This window comes from Mauremys reevesii, linkage group 20 (genome assembly GCF_016161935.1).
Source record: "Mauremys reevesii isolate NIE-2019 linkage group 20, ASM1616193v1, whole genome shotgun sequence".
Lineage (NCBI taxonomy): Eukaryota > Metazoa > Chordata > Testudines > Geoemydidae > Mauremys > Mauremys reevesii.
Genome location: NC_052642.1, coordinates 14,226,587 through 14,239,178, shown reverse-complemented (window position 1 = coordinate 14,239,178; position 12,592 = coordinate 14,226,587). Strand labels below are relative to the sequence as shown.

The window sequence follows — 12,592 nt, the reverse complement described above, 5'->3', positions numbered from 1 at the left end:
GCCAGATTCTGCTTGGTGCGGTGGCCCTTCCACACCACTCTGGAGCTACAAAAGGGCTGTATCATTGATGGAACAGGCCACTGGTGAATATCCCTGGGGTACGTGGGCTCCCCAGGTGTCACAGAGCTGACAAAATGGCTCTACACTCCTTCCCAACTCCCAGCATAGGAGTCATGCAGGGAGGTGTCAGGAGAAGGAGGTAGCCTGTCTGGAGCATGTTGTGCTGTGTCTTTTCTAAGCAATGGGATGGCTCCTATGGAGTCACTACAGCTAACAGCAAGTTAAAGCAGCCCTGAGATTGTTCTGACCTATGACAAGGACCAAGCAAGACCCCCAACTATCCCAAGAATACAAAAGACACAAAGATATTAAAGCCACCTTTGGCCCCCAACTACGCTCCTGTGCTGAGCCGAGTTTAGAAGAATTAGACAATCTGTCTCTCACGTCTAATTAACGTTGGTGTCTGTCTGTCTGTTTGTGTAGCATTTCCAATAGTGCTACATGCTTGAGATGTTGCTCAGAGATGTGTTCCCTGCACCGTTAGCCATTTCTTATTTTGCAGCTGTGCATGTTTCTAGGTGATGGGACAGAAGTGGTGAAATAAAAAGTGACAGTACGTGTCAAGTGTTGTTAAGCCTCTGTCATTTCAATTTTCAAACAGATTGAGCTGGCACAAAATGAATGCAGCTCTTCAGAAGCACTAAATGGCTTTAGCATGATTGGAGGAGCTGATTGAAGACCTTTGTGCACAGCCCCATCATTTAAAAAACAAGAAACGGCCTAACGTTTCATACTACTGATGCTGCCAGGCAGGGCGATGATCTGGGTCCTGCTGTTACTTGAGATGGGCTGTGCATGTGTTCGAAGGAGCTACTATGGTTAAGCAGAGAGTACGAAAAGCTAAAATAGCTGGTTCTCATGCATTCTGACAGGATGAATGAGCTTGTGTTTGAGGACTCAGCTGATTGGGGTTCAGTTCCTGGTTCTGCCAGACTCCTTGTGAGCCTTCAGGCAAATTATCTAGCTACTAGACTCTCTGATTTGCAACATGGTGCTAATACTACCCTACGTCCACAGGATGTTGTGTGGATAAATTCCTTGATGTCTGAGAGATGCCAGGCACTGTTGTTGGCATCCTTTCATCTACAAGAGACGGTGGGAATTGCAGCCTATGATGTAGATGGTTTGCAATGTCTCATGTGACTGAATAGTCCAATCCGAGATTTGCATGATCTTTGGCAGTTGTTGCAACTGTATGTATCTTGGTTGGGAGCTGCCTGCTTTCTACAGGGTCTTTTCTCTTCAAGCTGTAGGAGCAAGCTCCTGTCACGGACTTTGATACCCTGATGGAGATGATGGTGCCACTTATTAAGATCGCTTGCCAAGATTTCCCATCAGTCAGGATAAATTCCAAATTCCTTCATATCTCACTTGCATGTGTCTTTATAGAGAAGCTTTGGCCATCCTGTTGTTCTTGTTCCCTTTGATAGCTCCCCAAATAGCATGTCCTCGGGTATGCGTCTGTCTTCCAACCTACTCAGATGGCCCAGCCAGCGCAGCCACGCTGTCACCAGGTACTCTGGTGACAGGAGCAGGACTGAAATTTTCCTGGAGTTGGATGTCACAGAATCAGGTCTGACATCTCGGGACTTTTCTGTAAAAATACTTGATATCCATGGTGTTCTGAATTTGCCCTCTATGATTTGAATTTGATCCCGGCTGCTAGTGATTATTCAGCTTTATCCATCAAAAGTTATTTTCCCACAGCCATTTTCTATTGCTGCTAATGTGGTTGGCCCCCCTTAGTCATGCTGGTCAATGACATTCTGTTGTGAAGACTAGACTGGAATTTTTAACAAAAAAATGTCTGATGTTTTCATAGGTAGGAAAAATGCCATTTGGATACAGTTAAAGAACATTACAATTTATGGATTGTGTGTCAGTTAGAAGTGGTTAGAATCTGAATAACCTGCCTTTCCAAGAAACCACTGATCTGAACTCACTCATTCCTCCCAAGATGGAGACTTGGGAGTAGATACACCTCTACCCCGATATAACACTGTCCTCAGGAGCCAAAAAATCTTACCGCGTTATAGGTGAAACCATGTTATATCGAACTTGCTTTGATCCGCCGGAACGTGCAGCCCCACCCCCCCAGAGCACTACTTTACCGCGTTATATCCGAATTTGTGTTATATCGGGTCGCGTTATATCGGGGTAGAAGTGTACTTATTCCATGACACCAACGTAACTATTTCGTTCATGAAGCCCTCCTGTTCCCTGAACCTATATACTTTTGTCATTTGTGATAGACATGATATACAGAAAGAAGCACAACAAATTAAAGTGAAATAGACAGAACATCTTGGAGATTCACACACAATTCCACTGACTTCAAACAATATTCCAGGTGACCTATATGAATTTGGCCCAAAGTGCTGAACTGGTTATGCATTAGGAAAAGTGACAGAATGTTGCCACTAGCTTAATGGGAGCAGGATCAGACAGATTAACCTTCTATTTGCCCAGAATTAATACAAACATGCAGCTCTTACAGGTTTTGATGCTGCTAGGTGCCAAGCAGCCTCAGTTACCACTGACCTCAATAATGGAGATGTCTTCAACATTCAGTCATACAAAATCGAGACCATATAGCACTGTTCATCCATATATCTTACAGCATTGGGCAAGTAGCATTGCACCCAGTTTACAGAAAGGGAAAGTAAAGCAAAGTGCCTTTCCCAAGGTCATAAAGCAGGACATCGAGAGAGAGAATACAAGTCCAGTTTTCCTGGTTCCCAGTCAGTGCTCTACCCACTACATCACACTGCCTTCCATAGATTAGGAGATAATTCACACAGTTCCGATATTGATTTATGTTTATATTCCTCAGAAGAAAAAAATAGCCTCCAAAAAAGAACAGAGACCAAAGATAACATAAATGAAAATGGTACTTGGAAATGTTAGTGGAGTTTCTTTCCATTCCAGTTGGAATTCAGAAACGATAACATCTGAACTCCATGAGAAAAAAAAAAGATAAAAGGGTTTTTACTGCCAAATGGGCAAGGCCAATGACACTGCTTGCCTTTGTGAAACCAGATGTGAAGAAAGAGAATCGAGAAGAAAAGCAAAGCCTGAGCTGAAAGGAGAATTTAAAAAAAAAACCCTAAATTGAAAATAATCCTGAAAGAACAACTGTTCCTTTCAAAGCCATTAAGTTTGGAAAGCGCGATTTAAAAGGGATGCATTTTTGAAGTGTTGCTGCTGGTTACCAAGCAACCACTATGCCCCTGACACATTGGCAACAACAGCATGCCTGACAATTTGGGAGCCTGCACTGAACAAGAAGGAAGGGAAAGGGGAAGGGAAAAGAATGCTGTTCAGAGAGACCTCCAAAATATTTGAGATGGCACAGGGGAAGGATTATGCAGTCAAGCGACCCGGAGAACACAGATTCTCTCAATGGGCCTTTGTACATTAAGAAAAAATAAATGTGTAGTTAGGAACATTTTCAAACTTTGGAGTTCTCATAAAGGAAATACAAATATTTTACTTTGAGAAGGGTAGGAAAAGTGGGGGGAGATGGAGGATTTAAAATAATGAAAACATACAAAGAGTAGGAAAATGTTCAATGTAACTAACATAAGAACATAGACATTTCCATAAAGGACCAGATTGGTTGTCCATGTAGTCTAGCATTCTGTCTTTGATAATGGCCAATGCCAGATACTTTTGAGGAAGTTGCAAAAAACCTTGGACAGTTATGAGATAATCTATAGAGAATTTTTTCTGCCCCATCCCCATCCTCCATCAGTTAGTGTTTGGTTTGTAGCCCTCCATTTTTTATCTTATCTAATGTAACTGTCACTATTGTCATCCTATAAATGTCTAATCCTCTTTGGAATACTACAAAGCTCTTGACCTTAACGATATGTTGCAGCAGGGAGTTCCACTGGTTAATTATGCATTGTGTAAACAAGTGTTTCCTTTCAACAGTTTGAAATGTGATGCCTTTCAGTTCTCCATTGTTCTTATTTTACAAAACAGGCTAATTGAGAACCTTCAATTTACCTCCTCTTTACCATTCATTATTCTATATCCCTCTATCTTGTCCTCTTTGATTCTTATGTTATGAGCCCTGCAGCTCTCTGCTTTCATCCTCTGGTTATCTTCATTTGCTGGTTTTGTTGTACTAAAAACAGGGGGGAAATGACAAAGGGAACCTAATTGGCCTAACTAGATACAGCCCGACTATGACATGCTAATTCAGTGGAAGCTGAAGTAGATAGACTAATTGCCATGACTTAACTATTTCTCTTTTCAAAACCAGGAAAAGGTGGTGCATGTTAACTACAAGGCCAACTTGCAATGAACACCGTATGGTATCTGCGCTCTAATTTAAAGTCTGAATCAGCATGATCTCTGCAATGCTGAGTGTCTGGGGCTCACTAATTGATGCTGTCAGTTCCTGATAATGAATGACTGAGTCAGCATGGGACAAAAGACCCCTGATTCAATGCTCCAGTAATCTAACTTTTCTCTTCAGAATCTGCAAAGGGAAGCTACAAAGGTTTATGGGAGATGCTGATGCCGTGGTTTTATGATACAGGCCGACATCAGGGACTTTAGATTGTTTATTAGTCAGGTGAAATTCTATCTACTAAAGTGTATTATGGTCCACTAAAAACAAAAAGCAAGACATGATTTATACCTGTCAAAAGACTGAGCTTTCAAGCACCAGACAAAAGCAGGCTGATTTTAATTGAAGGCATTAGCTGGTGGTGTTTTTGCGACTGGCACAGCAGAAGGTCTTATAAAGTATATTATTCTTTCACACCGTGTAGCAGAGCAGTCTCCATTAAAGCACTCCTCCAAACTTCAACAGAGGGCTCTATCCGGGAAGGTGATATCTCCAAACCACAGTATTGTACAAGATCTAGTGAGCACGTTGCTATGACAGCAGTGCTGTAAGGTGCATAGTGAAATTTCACATATTTTTACCATTATTCTGTCTCATGAGCAGCTGGAATTAAAAGATTATCCAGGTCAAAAGTATAAGGCGGCCCCATTGGGAAAACACCAGTATTTACGCAGATTGTATTTTCAGAGGTAGGAGGCCCAGCAAATAGCCAGGATGCACAGATTTTAAGCACATTGAGGAGGGAACATCTTTCTGTTGTGTTTATACAGCACCTAGCACAATGGGGTACTGGTCCATGATGGGGGCTCCTAGGTGCTACCAGGATGCAAAGAAACAAGTATATAATCGTTATAATTATAATATGGGGGAAAAAATCTAGCTGACAAGCTACATTCAAAGAAACTTGAGTGGAGCAAAATACATCAGCTTTATATTGCAAGGTGTCATGTTCATGCACTCTGAGTTTCACGCTGGTGTTCAATCAAATCTATATTCTCAAAGCATAACTCTGTCAAAACCACTTGATATTGGAACGGTGGGCCAGATTCTTCCCTTTTGTGTGCTGGTTTAACCCTAAACTAATTCCATTGACTTCGGTGGAGTCACTCCTGACTTTATTTAATGCAAGAGGCTCCAATGGCAAATGCACAAGAGATGAGAGACAATCTCGTGGCTACGGCGCTATACTGGGATGTGGGAGATTGGTCTACAATCCATGGCTTTTCCATACACTTTCCTGTGTGACTCTGGGCAAGTCATTTAAAATCTCGGCGTCTCAGTTCCACATCTGTAAAACGATGGTATATTGCTCTTTTCCTGCCCTTCCTTTTCTGTTTCATTATTAGGGTGCAGCGTTCTTCAGTGCCGCAAGTTAAATTTTATATTTGCATATTATGGAGGAAGAAACCAACCAATATAGAAACGGGGTCTGAGGGCACTGGAAAAGAGCTGGGTACAAAGGGAAGCTTGTGGAAGTTTGGCCAGAGGGATCCTGCTAAGTGGGAGGGAGTTGAATGGGGTAGGGGCGCGGGGGTAGTTACCAAGGGTGCTGGGAGAAAAGGAGTGTGCAAACATGGCAGGGAGGAGATGGAAGACCCACATCGGGTAGGAAAGAATTCTTTTTGCAGAGTAACTGGCCCAGGTTTTTTTTTATCTTCATGAGGTTTTGTTTTTCAGTCCCTTATCTTTAGATCTTTGAGACTCGTGGCCACGCTCAACAAATTCGAACATTTTAATTGAGGCAAGAGGAGGACAACTCTGTGGGCTGACAGAAAAATGTGGGCACTGCACAGAAGAACACAGGGACATGTAGCTCCTGGTATTTCATAGATTTTAATGTCAAAAGGGACCATTGCGATCATCTCTTCTGCCCTCCTGCATAACACGGACCCTGGGATTGCACCCAACATTTCTTGGGGCTTGTCTACAAAAGCAGTTAGTTTGCAGCAAGCTGGGGCATAACTCCTGCACAAGCACGCCACACATGAAGGGTATGGTATGCAGCAAGTAAAAACCCGTGGCTGACTCAGGCTGTTTAATTGCTGTCGAATTCTGGGCACAGGCTGGAGCCTCCCACCTCACAGGTTCTTCGAGCCTGGGCTCCAGCCCTATCCTGGAAATCTACATGGCACAGGCCAGCTGCGGGTGTCTAATTGCAGTGTAGACACACTCTAAGTGTCCATGTGGACCTTGCTACCGCACAGTAACAGTCCCCTTCTGCACTTTGAGCTACTCCCATTTCAAAGCAGGGTAGATTAAAACATACTAGGGAACTGTGCATCAGCAGAGTCCACACGGACACTTCGTGCACTCCAGACGAGTGCTGGGTAGATTTACACCCCAGCTTGCTGTGAACTAAGTGTATGTGCACACAAGCCCATGCACCAAAGCGAATCTTGTGACTGCGCTTGAGCATGTGTCATATCTAATTATTGAGCTAGAACACAAAGGGTTGAACAAATTGTTTCAGGTAAATCTAGAGTTCCCCGGATCTTGCCCTCTTACCCCAAATCCAAATGGAAACTTCCTAGAGTTTTGAACACTTTACTGATTCTAACAGAAGCTGTGAGTGGCCCACACTTCGTTCCCTGGCAAATCTGAATGTGTCAGCCTTTCATCCCAACCCAGGATGCCCACGAAAGGTTAAAATATTGGAATTCTCCACAGGAAGGAAATTCCAAATCTCGCTCAGCTCTGTTCTGCATTCAGAACAAGGCAGTATGCATGGGCACGTAGCAATCATAGAGATAAGGGAGGTATATAAACCCTTACCCTACACATATCCGTCTGGCTAGTAAAATACAGGTACCACAAGAGTCTACGGATCTGAATTTTTATGAATGGTTGTAACCGGATGGTCTGTCCCTTTAAGGGCCAGAAGCCTGGGACTCCATCAGCCCTGTTCATTAATCAGGTGAAGCTGAAGGAGAGACGGTGCTCCATCAGAAGTCAGTAAGGAAGGAAAAAGCAGGAGCTGTAGACAGGGCCGGTGCAGCCATTTAGGCGACCGCCCGGTGGCCGGATCTTTGGCTGCCCCGGTTGCCACCGGCATTTAGGGAGCTGGGGCAGGGGAGGGCCGCCTGCAGCAAGTAAGGGGGGCGGGTGGCACGCAGGGGAACTCCCCGCCCCAGCTCACCCCTGCCCCGCCTCCTCCCTGAGCACGCCGTGGCTGCTTCACTTCTCCCACCTCCCAGGCTTGCGGCGCCAATCAGCTTAGGCACGGCTCTATGTCCTCCAGGGACTGGGGACAAGCCCTTACAATGGCTCTCTCAGCAGCTCTAATTTTAGAAGGCACTTTAAAATAATCCCTTTGCCTTGCACCCTCCTGAAGAGCCTGAGCCAAACACTCCACTTGACTGCCGTGGATTTTGTATAAAGCCCTAACTGCAAACACTGCTAGTAGCGAAGAGATCAGTAAAATGTGATTCTTAATGCCAAATTAGCAAAGGATTCCACAGAAGAAACAAAATATGCAGTCATCTGTGCTGTCTCGCTGAGTTGATATCTAAGAGAACTAACTTCCTGGTGTGCTAATTCCCTTGAGTTTTCCAGTGCCTTCCAGTGTCTTTTTCCTACTCAATTCTGCTTAAGGGCCATGTTGTCATCTAATTTCTGCCCCACCTGTTGTGCTTCTTTTCCCAGAGATGCTAACCAGACCACCAATGCCTGCTTGTGCAGCAGCCTGTGCAATTACCATCTGTGTCGCTGGCACCTCTTCAAAAAATACTTAAATACCCGTGGAGCTTATAAGGGTGTAAATGAAACATGACAAAAACTGTAATACAACATAATGCATGAGTGCAGTAAGGGACCAACAACAAGTTCACAATATTTTTAATGAAAAAACAAAACCAAAAAAACAACAAGTGCTACACAATCTCCCCTGCTACTTTTTGGTGGGTTGCCAGATTTTCACTAGTTTGAACTTCCTCTGTCCACTTCAAACGACAACCATTCCCATATGGCGAACTCGGAAGGCCATTTTGCACGAGGCTCTGAAAGGTCCATGTGGATGTGATTCAGGCTTGTACCGTTTAGCAGGGGCAAAAAGGTCTGAGTTGAATTCTCCCCCTAGTTCAGTGGCAGTGTCCTGTGTAGATGGCCCAGGTGAACTGGTGGAGTTCAGCTGCAGAGCAGAGGTGGTGTGGTTGAGCTCCATGGAAGGTGAAGGCTGCTCTCTCGTCATTCAGTGTCCAATCTGACGCTAGCTGAAATCAATGGAAAGACTCCCAATGACTCCCTGGGCATTCAACCTCTTAGGACGCAGTGCTTGGAGCAGCAGTGACATTAGGCCCTCTCTTCCAGCCCGGAGGTGAACCCCATGCAGTCAGAGCTTTTTAGAATGGATGAGGTGCCCAGAGTGGGAGGGAAAAACTGGCTCCCAGACCAATGGTTAGGGAGTCATCAGAATCTCATCTGCACTGGCATTTGTTTGATGGGGGTACTGTGGAGAGAAAACGGTCGGGCCTCAAGAAGATCAACTGTCAAGTTTTACTAATAAAAATACAAATTTCCAACAGACTTCTGTTGTCATGCCCCTGAATTCCCTGAAGACCCTCTCTATCCTGTCAGCTTATTCTTTTCAGACTAAGTTCTGCTTTCCTCACCTCAGGCAACACTCACATTGAAGTCAACGGCTGCCATACTGAATGGAAATTTACCCGAGTAAAGGCTGACTCCAGAATTTGCCTTCTAGAGAGTAAGTGGGAAAAAATCAGCCTTTGGGACTAAGGGTTCATGAAGCACAAGCCTCTTTACTCCCCTGAAGTCCCCTTTTGTGAACTTAACTGGCTAATGGGCCTCTGCACAGAGGTAAATTTAATCCAGTGTGGCAAATTCTATTCTCATTTACTCCTATGTAAACATGTAAAACCAGTGGAGTCATTCCGAGTGTACACCAGTGTAAGAGAGGGTAGAATCTGGTGCACAGGCTGAAAGCAGATACTGGGGGCTAGGGAGGAGTGGACCTTAAAAGTCCTACCAAGGCTTTATGGTTTGAGAAGTTAGAGGAGTAGCATTCATCAGTATGGCTTGTGTAATACAGGAGGTCAGACCAGATGATCACAATGGTCCCTTCTGGCCTTGGAATCTATGAATCAATAGACACAAGAAACCGAGGGTCAAATCTTTAGGTGGTGTAAACCAGCATAGCTACAGTGAAATCAGTGGAGCTGGGCAGATTCAAAGCACCTGTGGATCCAGCCCAGAGAATCACTGCCACATCAAAATTAAAGGAAAACACAATTCTCAATACATCCAATTTCATTTATTATTCAGAATTAATGATTGAAATTTGTATGTGAATACTGTGGCCAAAATTCCAAAGGGACCCGCATGCCGTCTCCCACAGAGAGTCACATCACTCAACATGTTTATTAAAGTGAGACCAGGAAGGTGATTTAAATTAAACTTTATACAAATATTTCAGACTGGAGTGCCAGAAAATGTTGTTATAATTTGGATTACAGTCACATGTAGAAGGTCTCACCAAGGTGGGGTCCCAACTGAGCTAGGCACTACACTGAGATATAGTGAGAGACAAACTGAAAAACACCTCAGAATACAGTGGAATGCATTGGACCGGTAAAGAACTCTGGGCCTAATTCACCACTAGAAAGAATCCAGTGCAGTTTGGCCGTGAAAGCAGTTATGTACAACTGCTTAACATTTTAACTTTGTTGCTGCTTTATAAAATACTAGCAAACAAAATGACCAAATGATCAAGACTGACTGTTAAAAGATCAAAAACAAAACATTGATGACCTGAATTCCAGCAGCGTTTCACACAAAACTCATCTTATTTAACTACATTCTCTTCTCAATAGGCTTCAATCTTCCTTTTAATTAAGATCAAGTCAGGCAACAAAAGAAACCATGATCGCTACAATGATTCTTACTTATGCAAAAAGTTCAATCTTCATCTTTCAACTCTCTTCATTTTCTGGATGGTGGCATGGTTCTCCCTTGTTTATGTACTTACACCTTATACTATTTGTATTGTTGTTATGCTTCCACTGAGATATTGGAAAATGTTCAAGATGCTCATCTGTTCAATTCCATTTCTTTATCTTCTAGGGGCCGATCCCTGCAAGCACTTAGAATCATAGAATATCAGGGTTGGAAGGAACCTCAGGAGGCCATCTAGTCCAATCCCCTGCTCAAAGCAGGACCAATCCCCAGACAGATTTTTGCCCCAGATCCCTAATGGCCCCCTCAAGGATTGAACTCACAATCCTGGGTTTAGCAGGCCAATGCTCAAGCCACTGAGCTCAGGCACAGTGCTAGTCCCTTAAAACCACTCACAGGAATGATCTGGTGGTAAGTGTTTGCAGGACTTTAGTAACACTAATGCTCATGGAGGTGAACCTCATGGAGTTTGAGGTTTTGAAAACCTCTCTCTTCTGGATATTTGCATTTGCAAACTCCTATCATTTATGTCCAGGTGTCCGTGGTCAGTTCAACACCCTGGGACCGATGTCCATCTGGTGTAAATCATTCAATGATGCTGCTTTGTTTGGTGCCTGGCCCTCGGCTTTTATAGCTAATGGGAATTTTGCAGCATAGGTTAGGAATAGAAGAATCTTCCTCAGTCCAGACAGTAAGTAGATACCCTATCCATGGTAGGTGGAATCCTGGAGTTTTGCCGTGGACTTCAATTGACCTGGCATTTCATCCCAATATAAATATACTTTATTTTCCCTCATTAGAATTTTTCCCTCTCCCCATGTCTGCTCCTTTTCTCGTGGGCTCATATTTCTTTTTCTCATAGTTCTCTCCCCACACGCTGCTCAGTTTTTAGCCATTTCCCTCCCTTCTCTACTCTTTTTCTCCTCTCTTTCCCTCAACTGAAACATGAACCCAATACTTTTTTAGCTGAACTTTCAAACCTTCTCTCATTTAGAGCCTGATCGAACTCCCATTGAAATCACTAAAAATCCTCCCTCTTTAATTCAATAGGAGCTGAATCAGGCTTCTATACTTGTCTACATCATATGTAATGCCACTGAAGAGAATGGAATCGCACTGGTGCAAAAGCAGTGCAAGTAAAGTCAGAATCATGCTCTTTATGTATGAGTGGGTTTGCAAATAAGCAAAACAAGCCCACCTGTTCCTCCTAATAACGAACTGTACACACGACCGTCCTCACCAAGTGCACCATAGTCTGAACTTCTCTCTGAGTAGCAGATTTTCCTCAAGGTCCTGTTTTAATAGCGGTGCAAAGTGGTAATGCAGCTCTACCCTGAAAGCCCTGTTACTCACATTTATCTTAAAGTTCAGCAAACTCCTTTGCCTTTTACAGTGGTGACTTTGCACTGCTGTACTTGAAACTGTACCAGCACTTCAGATGCTGCATAGATACCTCTGTTTCAGGCATTTAAAAAGCAACTGCAAAAAAATGATCAGTGACGGATGAACCAGTAGGAATAAAACAAGAGCTGAACCACGGTGGCTGATTGGAACCAAAATTGTACATAAGAGGCAGTCGGTGACAGATAGCAAGTGTGAAAAATCGGGACGGGGGCGGGGGGTAATTGGCCACTATATAAGAAAAAGGCCCAAATATCAGGACTGTCCCTATAAAATCAGGGCATCTGGTCACCCTAAAGAGACAAGACAGACAAAGAGTGAGAGAAAGGAAGCATCTTCATCCCAACATTACAGATGGAAAACAGAGGCACAGAGAATTTAAATCACTTGCCCAAGGCCAGGAAATCTATGGCAAGCTGGGACTCAAACCCAGATTGCCCTGAGTCACAGTCCAATGACTTAAATTCTAGATCATCTTTCATTTCTGATTTAGAAATGAGAGTAAAATCATGTGTGGCCAACAGTGGGATTCGGCCCCTATCCCTCAGCCAGTCAGAATCCCAAATTCTTTCCAAAAAAGTAGTTTTAGTGCAGAAGGCCTGCAAAGCCTATTTCATCTTGATCATAGTCTTTATTCCCAGTCCCGAGAAGGCACAATCCTGCTGCTTCTTGAAACTGTGTGAAATAAACTATTGTCCTCCATGTGCAAGCAGAATAAAATGAAGAAAATAATATTTTCTCATGGGATTTAATTGAAATCCAGATGGCGGTGAACTGGTATCCCACATATTCCTGGATTAGAAACACCAATGGGTCCTCTTGACTTGTGTTGGCAAAAGACCTTGAGATTTCTAAAGCCACCTC

The 12,592-nt window shown here is 43.6% G+C and overlaps 1 long non-coding RNA gene across 1 annotated transcript in view; it reads right to left on the bottom strand.

The window, feature by feature from the left end:
* Positions 1-8,237: 8,237 nt before the first annotated feature.
* LOC120387569 overlaps positions 8,238-12,592 on the bottom strand; it is an 84,263-nt gene continuing 79,908 nt past the window's right edge. The window contains exon 4 of the long non-coding RNA XR_005590226.1: positions 8,238-8,628. This is a non-coding gene — a long non-coding RNA (uncharacterized LOC120387569). The remainder of the gene's footprint in view (positions 8,629-12,592) is intronic.